The sequence below is a fragment of the Agelaius tricolor genome, unplaced genomic scaffold, assembly GCF_023055355.1.
Source record: "Agelaius tricolor isolate 1412-34295 unplaced genomic scaffold, bAgeTri1.0.p SCAF_1, whole genome shotgun sequence".
NCBI classification, from domain to species: Eukaryota; Metazoa; Chordata; class Aves; order Passeriformes; family Icteridae; genus Agelaius; species Agelaius tricolor.
The window spans coordinates 81,343,403-81,360,854 of NW_027269261.1; the positions used below are offsets into that span (position 1 = coordinate 81,343,403).

The 17,452-nt window shown below is 38.5% G+C and overlaps 1 long non-coding RNA gene across 1 annotated transcript in view; it reads left to right on the forward strand.

Annotated features, from left to right (window-relative positions):
• Nucleotides 1-5,381: 5,381 nt before the first annotated feature.
• LOC139596718 (uncharacterized) overlaps nt 5,382-17,452 on the forward strand; it is a 242,499-nt gene continuing 230,428 nt past the window's right edge. The window contains exons 1-2 of the long non-coding RNA XR_011681428.1: nt 5,382-5,650; nt 8,854-8,957. This is a non-coding gene — a long non-coding RNA (uncharacterized lncRNA). The remainder of the gene's footprint in view (nt 5,651-8,853; nt 8,958-17,452) is intronic.

Below are 17,452 nucleotides of genomic sequence, written 5' to 3' on the forward strand. Positions count from 1 at the left end.
GGATCTAGAATTTCATGTTAATTACATTTTATTTGAAAAGTGCTGCACTACCCAGTATTTTCCACAGCAGTGGAGGCTTGATTCTGCTCTCAGTTATGTAGGTGTAAAGTGGAGTATCTCCAGTGAAGCTAATGAAGTTAGAGTAGTTTAACACTGAAATGAGGAGGATTACAATAAGGCCCTAGAGTCTGCAATATTGCTACTGCAGTTAATGATCATTACTGCAGAATGCTGTAGTCTGGTAATTATTTTGTGTGTGCAGGTAGACAGATACACAACACTGGCACTGATTGTGTCTGTAAGAACACAAGAAAGAGTCCAAAATTTTACAGCCCAATATTGTCTCTCCAAATTGCATTGCATATTCCTGTTTGTGTGTGTTGTGGTTCTGTGCAGAGGAGAGTGTGTTTGATTTTGAGGAGGCAAATTTAAAAGGCTGCATGGAAGCTGAGTATCAAAGTGACAAAACTGTGCCTTCTGATTCATTAATCCTTTGGGCTGCTCTGACATCTATTGACATTATGTGGAGACCCCATTACTTTTGTTTCTTTTGGAGTGTCTTGGTACACACTTTAAAGTACACCACCTTAGCTAGTCCTAGTTCTAACCACTTTCTAAGTCTCATTTTAACAACCGCAGTGTTAAATGCCGCACAGGCTTTTCTGGCCACCATGTGTGAGTGTGTTTGAGCAAAAAGTGGACCCAAAATATTTTGGAATATTGAGTGGAGCGGGTCCCAGTGAGACTTTGTGCTGGCTGCCCAGGACAAAAGTGTATACCTTGGGTTCATCTCTCCCTTGGCAGTTGAGGACACAGAAGTTACATCTAACCCGTGTTAACAGTGTATGCTCAATCAGTGGTATGTGATTGTCCACACATAAGCTGCCAAGCAAGGTCCCTGTAATGGATTTAACCAGCACATATCTGGCGATGGATGGTGACAGAACACATAACAAGAACTATCCCTAAAAAGCAGTTAGGATATGGCCATCCTGTTCTGGTCTTGACTATGTTTGAATGAGGGCTGGGCCCTGCTTAAGGAAAGATTTCTAGTGAGAAAAAGGTCTCTGGTTTGCTCATACTTGCATAGCTGTAACAAAACACAGATGCAGCTGGAGCAGAGATAGGTCATTACCAATACATTTTACTTTTTCCTTGGAGCCCTGTAGAGCCAAACTCGGGTATCAGCCTCGTAGCCCTGGGGTAACCCAGTGGCTACCACTGAGGACCTAAGATCTCTAGGGCTGAATTGTATGCTTTAGGGCAAAAGGACACTCACATGGACAGGTCTGGATGCTCTGTACCTGGTGATAGCATCCAGCTGGCCCAGTGTCTGAGCAACTCTGAGCCACCAGCCGAAATGTGCTACCTAGAGAGACTCCGGTGTTAGGGGAGCAAGTTTGCAAAGGAGCAGTAGGCAACCTGAGGAAAGAATTGATGTGAGTTGAAGGTCTCAGGACACTGACTTTTGCTTGTTCCTGGGACTGAACAGGTAAGATACAAATTCATGTAGCCTTAGAGTAATTGGTGTGAATATAAAAAGCTGGATTAAGGCACCTAGCATTTTAAATAATATTTCAACACAGTGTAAATGTATATCCAGTGCCAACCTTTTTGTTTGTCTAGCTATCTGGATTGTATATTCCCCATATATGAATATATTTATTTTTAAGAGGGTTATTTTTGTGACTGATTTCTTAAAAACTCCCATGCTAACCTGTTTTCTTCAGCCAGATAACACAAGATTAGCATCAATACTTATAATGAATTTGGAGCATATGAAAACATATCAATGACAAAAGGAGAACAGATAATTTGAAAATATGTTATTAAAAGATTACTATCTACAGATAATCTGTTTTCAGCAATAGTGCAGTCCAGGTGTAGCAGATTTCATAATAGCTCTAACATCCACTACATTTGGAGGGTAAGTTTTCAAAGGCATAAGAAGTGAAAAGATCCCCAGATCAATTTGGCTGGGAGATGGGAAGCTGTCTTTATGTGTCTTTCAGGTTCCTGGAGATTTCCCACCTTCGTAGTTTACACTGGGGATGGCAAGTCCAGAAATTGTTCTGTAGCTGTGCTTTGACAGGCGCATTTCTGCCATTCTGTGTTTGGAGGTGTTGAAATGCTGCTGACTTGTTTGTCACAATATTACTCCTAATGCCTTTTAAAAATTACTGTGTGTTGTCTGCTCTTCTCTCTCAAGTGATGGTGAATTAGAGGGGAAGCATGGAACTGAGGTAGCTTTGCCTTTGCAAACAGCTTTGGTAGGGGGAAGGCAGGGTCTGTGATGGTTTTACATCATAAGGCTTGCTCCTTTTCCTTTGTCTTCATCTGAATGGAAATGTACAGCTTCACCTCTCCTCAAAGAGAAAGACAACACAAAATGTCATCAGGCAAAGGGTTATGAATCTCTTCTCATTAGGCACCTGAGAACTGAATTTTGAGAGCTTCTCCTGAAAGGATAGCCAGCTTTATCTGTGAGATAAAATGCAGCTTCTCTTCAGGAAGGACATCACAGTTCAGCTCAGAAGCACAAGCTGGAAAAGGCATACTGCACATGTTGATCATGTAATCTATCTCCTAGGATGCACAACTTGAGAAGAGTTTGTATGTCACTGCAATATGTCCCCTTGTTTATCTTCCAGACAGACTTCATGTATCATGTTGATAAATTGGGCACTGCGCAGGGCCAGTTCCCTCCTACTGAGGTGAGTGGGAGCTGCATGGTGCCTGATACCAAAGCTAGGGAATTATTCAGATTGACTATCATAGCTGAGTGCATGCCAGGCTTGTTTTATTTTCCTTGACAGATCTCTTGGGAACTTGAGGATCTGAGGGGTGATTGAGTTTCCACAGCAGAAGAAAGGAGAGTAGTACCACCTGCTCAGTAGCACCCCATGTATCACACACATGGGTGGCATTGGCAGTTTGGGGAGCAGCTCAACTGCAGGTGCAAGAGGCTCTAGCTTCAGGGAAAACAAAATCTCCCTTTCTCTGCTGGAGCTATTGCTTAGGGTTTATACTTTTTAGTATTTGTCCTGGAGGGTTGCTTAAGGCATTACTGTGACATAAACAATTATTAATAATGATTCAGCAACTATATCACCCTGTGTAAAAGAAAACAAACCCAAATAAGGCAAATCTTTTGCAATACTACTTGCAGTTTCCTACAGGGATTGTTATTTATCTTCTAGCCATAAAATAATTAAATCTTACTGCTTTCCAGTTGTGGAGGAGCTGAACACTGAGGATTCGATCCTGTATCTTTGGGACTCTGGGTCAAACATTAGGATAATATTTTACTAAAATGACTTTTATTTTTGTTGTTAGTTTGAATAGGCAAACAAAACAATTTCAAATGTTTTGATTCAATATCAGTGCAGTGAACAGCATTCATACACCTGGAGTCTGCTGCACTTGTTCCTCACATTTGTGGAGTGAAACAGTGACCATTTTATTCACTGAAATCCAATATGTAGCAGTGAGCAGTGGGTCCAAGCAGCTGCTCTCCAGTGCACATCTCTTCGTGGAGCCCTTCTGCAGCACCGTTCTGTATCTATGTTTGTCATCTCTCAGGGACTTACAGGGAGAAGACCTCATGTGCAGTTTCCTGCTGGGGGTTTCTCCCCAGTACCTGATGTTGGGAGGAGCACTCCCCTTCCTAATGCAGGCACAATATTTCTTCACGTCTTATATCAATGATTTGCTCCTTCACTATTGGATTTTGTGCTGTAATGGATAGAACTGTTCTAATGTAATGAGTGCTTCTGATCAGTGGGCTCTGCAAGACTGTCTGGGATAGAATCCCACTTACATGTATGGGAAAGTGAGGGAGAGTAAATCTGGATGGGTTTGGGTGGAGGGTTACAGGGGTAGTGTGACTGTCTCCTTTGTCCCTGACAGTGTTCTGGTAACACAGACATACCTCTAACTTCAAAAACTGCCCTAGTGTCTGACTAACAAACACATTTAATTTTGCTTCAGTTCTATCAGAAAACAAGGAGTTAACCCAAATGCTGTTGTCATGATCATAAATACAACTTGGAGAAGGGAGCAGCTAAGTCACTAGAACCTTCTGAATCCTGTCTGGTGATGCAGAGAGAAAAGTGTGTGGCCAAGAAGAAAACAACTGTGTATAATAAAACACACATGAAAAAATTATCTCGAGAATGGGAAATGTTGAAGATAAAGAGAAAAAACCCAAGAGAATAGAAGCAAAGATAATAAACAGCCATAGCCAGACTCAGATGTTCTCTCTCCCATTTGAGATGACTTTACCAACGTGTATTACCTCTCTGTAAAGGTATGTAAGCAGGTGTGATTCAGCATCAGTCCAAATGAAGCCTATTGTTTTATCTATATGAAAATATAGAAGTGAATAGCTGTATATGGTACTTGAATTATTAATCGCAAGAGACTGACTCCAACATATCTTAGGGATTTAGCCATGGAAATCTCACTGACCTTCAGTAGTGCCTATGCACCTACATTCCTCAGGAGCTCTAGAAAATCTATGTGTATGTACTGGGCTTCAGGGAAAAGTCCAGTGCTATTATTATAATGCGACTATGATTTTGAGACCCTGTAATGTAATAAATTTTATACAAATTTACACAGTAGTATTTTTCAGATCAGGGTTGTTGTCATTAAAGTAGAAAGCTCAAATTAACATTGTACTTTGAATTATGACTTTTTGTATTTACATGAGTGTCCTTTGAGTCACATCTGGTTTTTGTGCTGTTTACAAACTGCTCTAAAAAGCTGAGCTGAGAATATTCACAGTTAGTTCAGCATGTCAAACAGAGAAATAGAATTTAGCTCTATTCTTAAACCATGATTATTTATGTAGCAGGCGTGTTGGCCAACAAAAAGAAAGAAAGCTGACTGGCATGAAAATAACCAGTCTGCTCATACATGAGATTTGCTTGCAGTGGTCCCAGCAGGAGGTTGAAGAGGACTGTGTAAATTGTGAAACACAAGGATGTATAGTTAATCCATGCTAAAAATGACCATTTGTGGGGCTACTTAGTGCTACAAATCCCACATGGTGATGAGGCTGTGAAAAGAAGAGCAGAAATCACAGATTGGGTAAGATTGGAAGGGACCACAGTGGGGCATCTGGTCACCTCCCTGCTTAGTAGGGTCATCCTGGACCACATTGCATAGGATTGTGTCTGCATAGTTCTTGAATATGCCCAGTGAGGGAGACTCCACAACCCCTCCAGGAAACCTGTTCTAGTGCATGGTCACTTGGGTTCTTCCTCATGTGGATATGGAGGAAGAACTTGGTCACTTGAGTTCTTCCTCATGTGGATATGGAACCTCCTGTGCATCTGTTTCTGCCCATTGCCTCTTGTCCTATTGCCCAGGACCACTGAGCAAAGCCTGACTTCATCCTTTTGTCACCCTCTCTTCATATACCTGTTCATATATAGACATTGATGAGATCCACTCTCAGTCACCTCTTCTCAAGTCCACAGGCCCAGCTCCTTCAGCCCTTCCTCATAAGAGAGATGCTCCAGTCAAGTAATCATCTTTGTAGCCTCTGCTGGACCTGCTTCAGGAGCTCCATGTCTCACCTGTACTGAGAAGCCCAGAACTGGACACAGCACTCCAGGTGTGGCCTCACCTGGGCTGAGTAGAGGTGAGGATCACCCCCTTCTACCTGCTGGCAATGCTCTTCCTAATAGAGCCCTGGAGAAATAAAGAAAGAACTCAGAAAGCTACAGGAGCATGTATGCCCATGCTCTGGGAGCACATGGCTGTTGGTACTGAGGGTGGGCTGGTGCATCAAGTTACCAGTTTAACCTCAAAATGCAATAAAGATAAGAAGACATGGAGCTGTATAGATTATGCACACTCAAAGATAAATTAATGGAGTATTATATTTAAAACAACTTACAGCTGGGAAATGCGGTAATCAGAAGTGTGAATGCATTAGTATTGTGAGATCCACAGGCCTTCATCTGTGGATCTCACAACACTAATTTATAATACAATAAATACAATGCTGTTCCTGCAGACATATCCATTGGCACATATATCCGTGTGCTATGAAAACTATTACTTGATCACATATAATGGTTTTCCAAAGGGTGCCTACATTGGTTATTGAATGGTATGGAAGAGACTGATGCATGAGACAGATGATCAATAATTAGTTTTAAACTTTTTTCCTTGAGAAATGAGTATTTTGTTATTTTCTGTTGGCCAGTACTCTCTCTAATGACTTTAAATCTATTGGACCATCTAATCTACACTTGATGTGGGGAAGGGGGAAATAGTGTGTGTCCTCAGAACCTTGCTAGGTTGGCTCAACCAGCATATTAGGTATCAGAGAATCACTCACTCAGAATGAAGCAGGTTCAGTTAATACTGCATTTCACAGTCTATTTGTCACTCTTAGTGCTCCTCATATGCAGTCCCAGCAGCAGGCATGCACCAGATAAGGAATTTTCACAGTGGCGTGAATTTTCTTTCGGCAACTGCTGGTCTTATCAACCAAGTACCTTGCAAATATAAAGTAAGCTTCACAATGATAAAGGGAGAGATAAGTGTTATTATCTCTTTGCTATGGAAAAGGATCTAAATATACAGTGCCACCAATTTTGTGTGCTTCTATAGTCATTTGTGTAAAATGGGACACAACTAGATTTTTCTGATGTTCCAAGCACTGAACACTCTCAGAGAGAGCTGAAACAAGTCAGAGCCACTGACAGGAACATCCATCCCTTGGGGAGGCAACTCTCAGTGCTGACCTTTTGCACTATTTTGTTGTATGAGTGAGTCTCTGCTAGAACATATGTGATTTTGTGTGACTTGTCCTTGTAAACTTTTTTGTCTCTACATAATACAGTGGACTCGGGTGAGGCTGGAAACTGAAGGAATTGGGAATAAATTACTGGTATTTCAACATAGAGTGTAAATTTTAGAAAGGTGAGAACCTTGGCACTGAGAGTGTGAAGAATATCTTACTCTACTTCATGACAAGCTATGATGAGAAGCAGTTTTCCCACTGTCAATATCTAACATTGTCTCTTGCTCTCTCTTGCATCCACCTTTCTCTAGCTCACATTTCTGAAGCCCTGCAAGCTGTTTAGTCTTCCAAGATCCATCTCACAATGCCAGGCTGATGGAGTAAAGCAAATTTTTTCCTTTAGCACCTCTATTTCTCTTACTGTGTTCTTTTTTTTCCCTTTTCCCTATGGGGGAAAAAAAAAATCTATGTTATGAATATTTCTCAGACATCTCTCATGGTCCTGTCTAAGGGAAAAAGGAAGAAGAGATAAAACAGACAAAATATGAAAACTTTTGCAAAGATGAAACCAAGAGGGTAATTATTACACTAAAAATGCAGCAGGATGGACAGAAGGATAACTCTGGAACAACTTGCTAGTATGGCCATCTCCTTGATGTTGGAGGTTATTAATTTACTGAAGTGTTTATGGGATCAGAATATGAAATATTTCTCATATTTTGTCTACTTCTATTAAAATGTCAGCTCCAATTTGACAGGTTTTATTAAGTAATTTCTAATTGGTGTAATTCCTTTACATATACAATAGTGTCACCTATAAAAACTACTAAAATATATAAAATACACAATGTCTTTGTCCGAATAGGCAGTTGAAAGCTGCATTGTGAAGCTTATCTGTCTTGTTTCCTTACCAAAAGGAAAGCTTCTGGCATATTTTTCTTTTCATTATTTATATAGCATTCCATCACATATCGACTCAAATCAGAAAATTCATATAAAGTGTAACTCTACATTAGTGGGAGAAAAAGAGACAGAAGACTGCAAAGGTTTTGTTAATTCATGATGAAACCAAAAGTCTTCTCATAAAGCTGATACTAAACTATTTTGGGTTTTAGATGTACATTATATTATGCAGTCAAAATAAAGGTGCCTTTTCCCATATTGTACCATTATAGACATAAATAAAATTTAAATATTTTATTTAATCTCATAAAATTAATCCAACAGCAAAACTGCAAAATTTTGTGTGGCAACACAACTTTGTATTCATGGCTGATTTTTCCCCTTTACACAGAAAAATAATGTGGGTTGATGCAGTGTCCTAACACAATAGGGGCTAATGAATAGAGCTTGCTGTGCTCAAGAGACTGCAGTTCAATTACTAGTGGTGCCAATCAAGTCAGAAATATTAACCATGGTAACAGCAGTTTTGAGTTACATGGAATGAGGCCGTGGCTTCTTGGGGAAGATCGCCTCTTGGGAGGGAAGGGAAGGTTCACAGTAAGAGCTGCAGAAGGTCAGAGATTGCTTCTTTATGGCAAGGGAGAGCAAGACAACTCATGCCACAGGAAGGTTTCTTCTGTTTTTTTACCTTTTCATTGCAAGTGCACCTGAGTTCATAATATGTAAGTGTGACTAACTACGTGATCCGTGCATAAGCTATAGAATTGGATTTCCTATTTTTAAGTGTACAGCAATTAATCACATGAAAGATAAATTACGTATCAGATTAGGTCCTAAGCAGGAGTAAAATGTTGCTGAAGTCAGTGTGACTAGGCTGAATTACACCAATTGATTCTGTAGCCTTTTATGAGGATTTACTTAATATAGTGCATTTGTTCTGCTGGCTGGTGATCAGAGTGAGGATCCCTTGATGTGATACAATGGCGGTGTTATGAATTAGTAGCATGAACAGGAAGCAGCTGGCATCCTGTTCAGAAAACAATCTCAATTTTTATTGCAGAGAACAATATTGAAAAACAGTGTGTGTGTGATGGTCCTAATCCTTAAAAATTAGTGAGTTTGGATTCTGGTCCCTTTAAATTGACTAGTCAGTTCTGGATTAAATCTAGATTCATTTCATTTCACAGAAAGCTCTTCTGCTCTTTGTCCTTTGGAATACAGAGAAAACCAGCTAGAGCCCCAAAATGGCTTTTTTTGCACCTGCCTGCTGCCTCTCCATCTCTTCCAGCTGGTGAGTATGCTCAGTTATGGAGTGCTTTTTGCTTTCTCTTATTCATGAAGAGATGGCACATCTCTTTGGTCAGTATCCCTGAAACATTTTCTATTCTTTGTCTTGGATGCCATTAAAAAGTCAGCTATTAAGGATGGTTACTGTGTTATTGGAACTTAGTCCTTGTTAACTGAAACTTCTGTAAAAATTTAGGATGGGTTTCTTAAGAACTGAAGAGTAATAGCAACCTATAAATGAATTTGAATCTGACTGCAAAGTGGTGAAAATAGTGCATACTTGATACCTTTTCTGAAGATTTTGAAACATGTAACTATCATGGTATCTCTGTAGGGTAAACAGGAGTTGTATGTGGACAGGGCAGCTGGATTATAGAGGTTTCTCTTGTGCAGTTCAGGCATCTGAAAAGAAGTCATCCTCATTCAGTTTCACCACTATAGGCCACTCTTTTAGTCAAGCACTGCAGTCTGGAGGGATGTTTCACCTCAGCTATCTTAGAATTCATCCCAGATTAAGAGGAAGAAATGTCTCCAGAAATGGACCTTAGGGACAATTTGTCAATGCACGTTTGGGCTCTAAAGCCAGGTGACATGAAGTGGTTTGATGAATGGGTCTGACAAGATAGGAAAACTAGCAGCAAAAGAAGTGAGGGCAGGCAAGGCTTTGTAGTAACTGAGCCTGTCTTCGGCTGACAGGAGGTTGAATTTTAATTCCTCTTTTAATTTACTGTCTATTTGAGACAGGGTCATTTTCCATTATTATCTCGTTTTTACCCCTCTTCTTCCTCCATGCTTAGTCTATTTAAATACTGATCATTTATTTTTTCAGTGTGGGAGGCATTCCCTCTTTTCTCCTAGTGAAGATTGAATCCTGGTGTCTTACTAATAGTAGAAAATGTGAGCCATCTGGTTAAGATGTCCTGGTAAAAATGCTCTTAAGTCATTACTGTTTTAATTGCAATAATGACTATCAATGGAAGAGGATGAAAAGCCACTTTCATGTTTCTTAGAGAATGCCCTGACCACTGAGCTAAACTGTGATTTACTCACTGGGTTGATAAATAACCAATAAATATGAGACATCAACAGAAACAGATTGAGGAGGTTAGTGTTTAGATTGATTTGCAGTCTCTTGTTAAGACACTTGCTTGAAAAAATGGAAGATTTTAAGATTTTAAGATTTTTTTTTTTCAGATCATGTTATGAGTGGTTCAGAACAGTGCCTGAGGCTAAGGTAGTCTATAGGCTCACTAGCCACTAGGCTACTGGGCTATTCTCTTGTCAACTCAAGGAATATTAAAATAACAGTAGAGAGTGTCTGAATAATCGAAATACCTAGTTCAATGTCTTTGGGCATTCTTTTTGGAGAAAAGTGGTTTGGGTTAAAATTGTGTTTAGTGAAGGAGAGAATGGAACCAGTCTCATGAGTCTGGGTCAGGCTGTAATAATTGGAATAGAGTAAGTAAACAGAGTGATAGCAACATTATCAGCATCTAGCTCTCAAACCCTAATTGCACTTGTTCGGTGTAAATCCAGAAATAATTTCAGGATTCCTGAAATTATACTTCTTGGCAAATGCTGTGTGTTATTTCACCTGATCTTGATTTGTCACATAATCAGCCCACAGCTCCTATCGAGTTGCTTGTAATGGCTGCTTTAGTAGGCAATATGTGAAAATACAGGAAACAAAAATTTGGAAACTATGTACCCTAAGTTGCATCCTTGGATCTGTTGGCTTCATTGGAACATTCTGATTTATCTAAGATCTTCATTCCTTTAATTTCTATTTTTCTTCTTCTCTAATGAATCTTTATCAAATAATCTCAGCCATTTTGGCAGTATTCTCCACAGTAGAAGTTGTTAATTAGCAAATTAAAAGGCACCATCTAAATTTTAAATTTTTTTTCTCAAAAAAAAAGCAGTTAAAATAACTATTTTTTGGAGCCCTTCCCCCTCATCTGAGTGTAAATGTAGGAAAGGAAATCTCTTTAATCTTCACTCTTATACTTTCCTGATTCACCTGGCTGCTCTTGGGAATTTAGGGGGAAACAGTTCAGCATGGCAGATGAAAATTACAAACTAAATTTTATGCAATGTTTTAGGATGAATGAGACTCCACTGTTATTGTCCCTCACTATTGCCTCCCCTCAGCTCCTGCCTGCCATATGAAGAAAAGTGCTAGCAAAGTATTTGTGCTAGGATATGGATTTAATAACAGCGTAACTTATTTCTGACCTCATAGCAAAAGTTGAATGATATTCAGGCCAGATCTATGATCAACACTATATCCTTTGTTATTAACAATCTTGCACTCTCTATAATGAAAGAAAATATCTCCCTAACAAGCAAAAAATCCCAACAGGCCAACCAACAAAATAAAACTGGAGAGCCTTGAGTCTAGTGAGCCTCATAAATTGTTTTTCATGTATTTTATTCTTTTTTATTTAGAAAAGTTAGGACAATAGTTTCTCTTCAGAAAATGTTTGCTATCAAGTAATATGAACTACTCAGGTATTTCCTTGCTGAAACCACAAGTCACGATGCGCAATATGATTTTGCTGGTCCTTTTAGATGATTGCAGGTTACAAGCTAACAATAGTGCACTTCCTTGTAAAAGATACTTTAGCTTCAATATGAGGTTTATCACTGCCTGGTATCTGAATGGTCACTGGCAACAGTCAGGCCAGAATGACAGCAATGCTGCAATGCTGTGCTTGGTTGAAATATGCAGGATGTTCCCATGTATGGAGCTAAGTTATTCTTTTAACAGGTAAAAGTGAATTCTGTGGTATAAACAAAAAAAAGCCCATGAGCATCACATAGGTGATACACCATAAGCTAAGAGGCTGGTGAGCCTGGCCCTCAGCTGGCATTAAAAATGAAATAATTACTGTCTCAAATCAGCAAAAGGAGCTGAAGTGAGGCAGAGGCAGATTAGAAGAATGTGGAAACGGGAATTGCCTTATGGCTTTGACAGTAATTTACCTGCACTGCAGCTATCTTACGAAAATGTCATCACCTCGTGAATAAGAATGCATGTCTCTAGAAGGGCAAACCACAATGTCTACTTGAGGCAGGAGTGGAAAAATCTGTGAGCAGCCTATATCTTACCATGTGAATTTCAGCTTAAAGGCTTTCTGCTCCAGAAGAAGCTCCTTGTTTTAGAAGACATTATTTTCTTGTGTCTCTATCTGAGTGTTTGTGGAGGACATAAACTTTATGTCCGGTCTGGTGCAGAGAACCTGGGACACTGTAGCCCAGAGGAGGAGAACTCTGTAGAGGACAAAGAACAGCCAATGCATATCATCAGCTTGAAGAAGATACCAAATGATCCCATTACCAAGGTGATATATACATTAACCCAAGTTTCAGCACTACAGTCTTTCCTGTTTAATAACTAAGAATGGAACAGAAGATAATTATCTAATTTGCTTCAGGGCAGCGAATTAGCTAATGGAGAGTAAGCTCAGTGCAAAGAGTAAGTGCAATCAGACATCCATGTGCACGAAGATCTTTCTGAAGCAGAATGTAACCTTGTTCACAAAGAGTAGATTCCTTAGTGCTGTTATCCTGCTGAATACAAAGAGTTAGCCAGGATGTTATTTTGTTATGTTCTTGTCTAGTTGTTGATCTTTCCAAAGAGACAGAACCACAATCTAGGTCTTGAACAACTCAAGAAGCGTAGTTTGAAGAATTGTGGACTTGCATAAGCCTTTGTAAATGGCAGGGGAATGATTCCATTTTTAGAAAAGAAATGTGACTGCCATTATTATTGTTTGTTTAAGAGTCCTGCAGTTTCTTCACAATTTGTACAGATGTGTTCAATTTCAGTTGTTTGCCCTGTCAGTTTTTCTGATACATGGTACATCATTTTCTTTAAGACGCCTAAGTGGTGGTGATTAGTGGTGTGTGATGAATGAACAAGGAAACTTTACTTTAAAAGGAAGAATTCTCTATGTGTTCTATATGTGAAAGTAAAATGTAGACTCTCCATTGTAAATTATATGTTGCTGTAGTTCCTGCTTCGTGTTAAGTTGAAACATCACAGCCCAAACAACATTGAACATGTGTGATGGCTGTAAGATGTTAAAGTAGGAGCGGAGAGCCATATATCAGAGTGTCAACATCCTTAACATCCAGTCACTTAATCCCTAGCAGCCTCTGGTACAAGTTAGATTACCCTGGAAATATGTGTGCAGTCTCTTTCTTTTAGCAGGATGTCCATGTAAGTATGAGCTTTCTGATGTAAAAACAAAAAACAAACTGCATTTTAAAAGCATTAGCACTGATGTTGGAATGCTTTGGCTCATTTGGTTTACTGAATTTAAAATAGCTGTTGAAATGTTTAACTCTGCCATCTCTTAGTGACTCTGCAAAGGAAGAGTAAACTACAATGTGGTTTTCATGCCCTTCAAAGTACAAGGACCTGGCTGTGAAGAGCAGCTAATTACTGACCTGCTCAAGCTGGAATATCAGGTTAGAGGGATTTTGGAATTAGCTTCTCAGTCAATTCAGCAGAGCTGATCTAGGGATGCAAATGGCTGCTAGATACATGTGCTCAGCAATGCCTCTTTTCCATTCTGAAAAGTCTCCTATACTAACAAGCACTTTGACAACAACTATAGATGACTTTGGTGGTCATGCAGTTGTAGGTTAACACTGACATATTTCTACATTATGTCCATGGAACTGCAAGAGTAACATGTTGTATGGATAACAAAGAGAGAAGCCAAGCTTTAACAAACTATACCCACTAATGACAGGTAAATGAATTCCATCAAAAATTCTGAAGATCCATACTGGATTCCCATCCCTTTCCTTGGCTTGTTTTGCCTTGCTTTGATTTCCTTTCTATTCAGAAATGAAGCAATTTAACAGAGATCTACTTCAAGATCTCCTGGAGTTAACAAAAGCAGAGCAAAAGACGTATCTCTGTATAGTGCTGGACTAAGGTTTCATTTATTCAATGAAACAAGGCAGGCCCAAAATTTCAGAGGAGGTGGCAAGTGGCTAATCTCTGTCTCTTGCCTTTACCAGTGTGTTGAAATAAATATAGAAGCATTCCAGGACATATAAAGATCCAGCTTGGTTCTCCCTAAGCACAGAAAAATCTAACATTGATGAAGTTAGCAACAAATTAAGCAATATGACCTACTACAACCCATATGGCTACCTTCTCTGACTTAGATGCTTCTAGGATGCAGATGATGAGGAAAAAATGTCACCAGTTCTAATAGATCAGTGGATTCGTATTCACCGGTGACTGATGGTCAGTCAATGGAAACATGGGAGATAATCTGCAAATGAAATCTGGAAATATATTAAGAATTTTTCTATTACCTTCAAGTAAATTATAAGAGTGCAGGGTAATTTTGATTAATTTGAAGGGCAGAAATTATCCATTGGCCCTAAATGTTTGGGAACTATCTGCTGAAAGGCAGTTTGTCCCAAAGAAATGCTGCTGACTGAATCTAGAATATGACTGATAGTGAAAGAGTTTGTATTGTTTAGGGTTAAAAATCTCATGAATGACCAAGAAATTGAAAGCAGGGAGGACTCTGTATCAGAATTTCTGTCTGTGGGAGTAAAGAGAAAGGGAGTTAAAAATATGGTTAATGAGGACAAAACTCACTGTTTGAGGGACTGGATACTACTAATAATACTATGTCATCTTGGAAAAATTATGTCAGTTTTGGAATACAGACAATTAGTCAGCTTTTCTGGCATTGTGATATTATTTCAGTCACATTACTTTTTGGGAAGGAGCTAGATTTATGGTGTCAGCATCCATTTTCTTGGACAGCTAGAAGAATACTCATATGTCACTTCATTTTCCCCTTTTCTTTCTCTGAAATGTCAACATGTCCCTAGATGAAGTGCTTTAGAGGGAGGCCACTGTGAGGCTGCACTGTGATAGTAGACACATATGTGGAGTTAGTACCACAGAACACCCATTATTACAGCTACTTGGGCTTCTCTTTTGAGAACAATAACATCTGCCTAGATTATGCCCCCAGCTTTCTTGTTCTCCTTTAAAAAAGATGATAGAAATAGTGTTGGCGAGCAGTTCCCCCAACAACATTATTAATGTGGGTTTGTTCTTATTTCCATGAAGAAAGAGATTGTGTGCACCTTTCTTTCAGACAGACTTTTAAAACTACTAGCTTTTCTAACACTAAGAAAAAAATACATTCATCATTTGTGATAAGCCAAATTCAGGTTTAATATGAGTTACTCCTTGCAATTAGAGACAATATAAAGGTATGTAGCACTATAAAACTGCCATGCACAGCATTGTAGTTTGGCTTCATGTTAAACATGTTCTTGCTAAACACTGAGTTATATTGACAGTGGAGCTGAGATGCCTTGCAATCAGGCATTATTTGATCAGGCAGTTCTTGTTGTACTGTACATAGATACAGAGTTTCTTTAAATACAATAAATAAAAGTAAAATCTTACACAAGGCAGCACAGCTTAGTAATTGCTGTTTTGGAACTCACATCGCTGCAGTTATTTAGCTCAGCATTTTATCTCCAGCTGCAGCACAATTTTTGCCAAATATAGATAAATGAAGTTAAAGTTATTGGCAACGACTAGTTCTGTATCCCTGTTTTGAGTTCATAGATTTCATTGGAGAGGCCTTCCTTTATTTTTGTAGCAAGCAATTGTTTTGAACTCTGAACTTCTTCACGTTCCAGCGCAACACAGTGTTTTCAGTTCTACTTTATCAGGCAGATACTGGTAAACAGAGAGAATGAGCAGGTTCCCTGTTTGAGAAATATACCACATGAAACATGAAGGAGGAACAAACTAAGAAACTGAACCTCACTCAGCATATTTTAGGAGTTTAATGTAATTTTGATGTGGAATTTGCAGTCAGGGCCTTTCAGTGTGGGATGTCTAACTCTACAGTGTGCAAATGTCATTACTCTCCATCTTATATGAGGTGACCTGGTAGTACGGTCTGCTGCAGACCCTCACTGAAAAGTCACTACAAACTACATAGAGATGACTTTCTGGTTTCTTTAGACCTTCTGTAGAGTAAAACTTCTTTAATTAGCATTTAATAAATGAGACAATACAAATAAATGATAGAGATATAATATTGAACGTATTCTAAATCACTATAGCAACATTATTGAACAAACTCAAGACTTTCAAATTTAGACATATACTTCTGTTTCTTTCAATTTATTCAATTCTATTTCCTTCTTGCTCTTGTGAAAACATATTGCCACTTTTACAGCTGTCTGATGTTTATCTGTAAACAAGTAATGGGGTCAGGAAATGCTGGTGTTTCCCTCTGACCCACCTGGCTGCTTTCCTTTGATCTGTGATCCCTTCTGTTAAAAGGGAAATGAAATGTCCTACTCTCCAGAAAGCAAACTCATGGAGCTTTTGTTTTGAATGGATATGCACAACAAAACAGATCTCAAATACTGCTGTGAAATAACACTTCCTTCTTCATGTCCAAACACTGGCCTGGAGTTTCTTTCCACGGAGTTTCTATACTAAAAGCACATGCAATTCTTTTGTCATATGCTACTTTTGTTGTGATAAATTCACTTGGGACCATAGCTTCAGAAGTAGTAAATTATAAAATTACATTGGGAAGATACCTGAATTTTGCCAGTGAGATTTCAAAGGAAAAACATATTTTCAAAATTAAGAGAGCAAGCATTATTATTTTTTTTTTGGTCTGTGAAATTTTCCTGATTCATTCAGGGTGACTGGTTTCAGTTAAAGAATAGGCTTCTCCTTTTGGTGATTTCTCACCAGCTTGACTTTTTCTTGTGAGTTTCACTTCACAGATCCTATGTTACCCCATTTTCCAAATGATGTGAAGTTATAGGCTTTTAAATGGTAAAAAAATACCCCAAATACAAAAATCTCTAAGCTGTCTAACAAAATAATTGCTGGTAGCAAACAAAAATCAGATATTGGTATTTGCTTCCATAATATAGAAGAGAGAAAATGTTTCATTAGCTAATACAGAAAGATTATCAATAGATATTATGGAATGATCCACTTTTCAGATTGCACTGATTGAAATATCACTTTAGAAGAGTTCAGCTAAAAACACCTTCTATCTCTTTTGAAATCCATGGGGTCTCACAATGTATACCTTTTGACCATGCTATTAATATATTATTTTATACAGCACTTTTTAACTTAAAATTCTGAAGCATATTACAAGAAAAGTGGATTAGAAATGATGGGGTTTTTCATATAAGAAATGTTGATGAAAACAATATTTTTCACTTTTAAAAATATCTTACAAAAAAAAAAAATTTCTTTTGAAGACAACATATTTTTCCTTGAATGCTATTTTATGGAAAAAAGGGTACTGTTTCCCACTGAGGAAAAGAAAAAATATTTCTCCTTCAATAGATGCACATAACATAGCAGTAAATTTCCAACACAAAATTCAGGACTATTTTAATTTGGAGCACTGTTTAAGCCTCATGTTCTCCATGTAATATGCATTTTACAAAGGA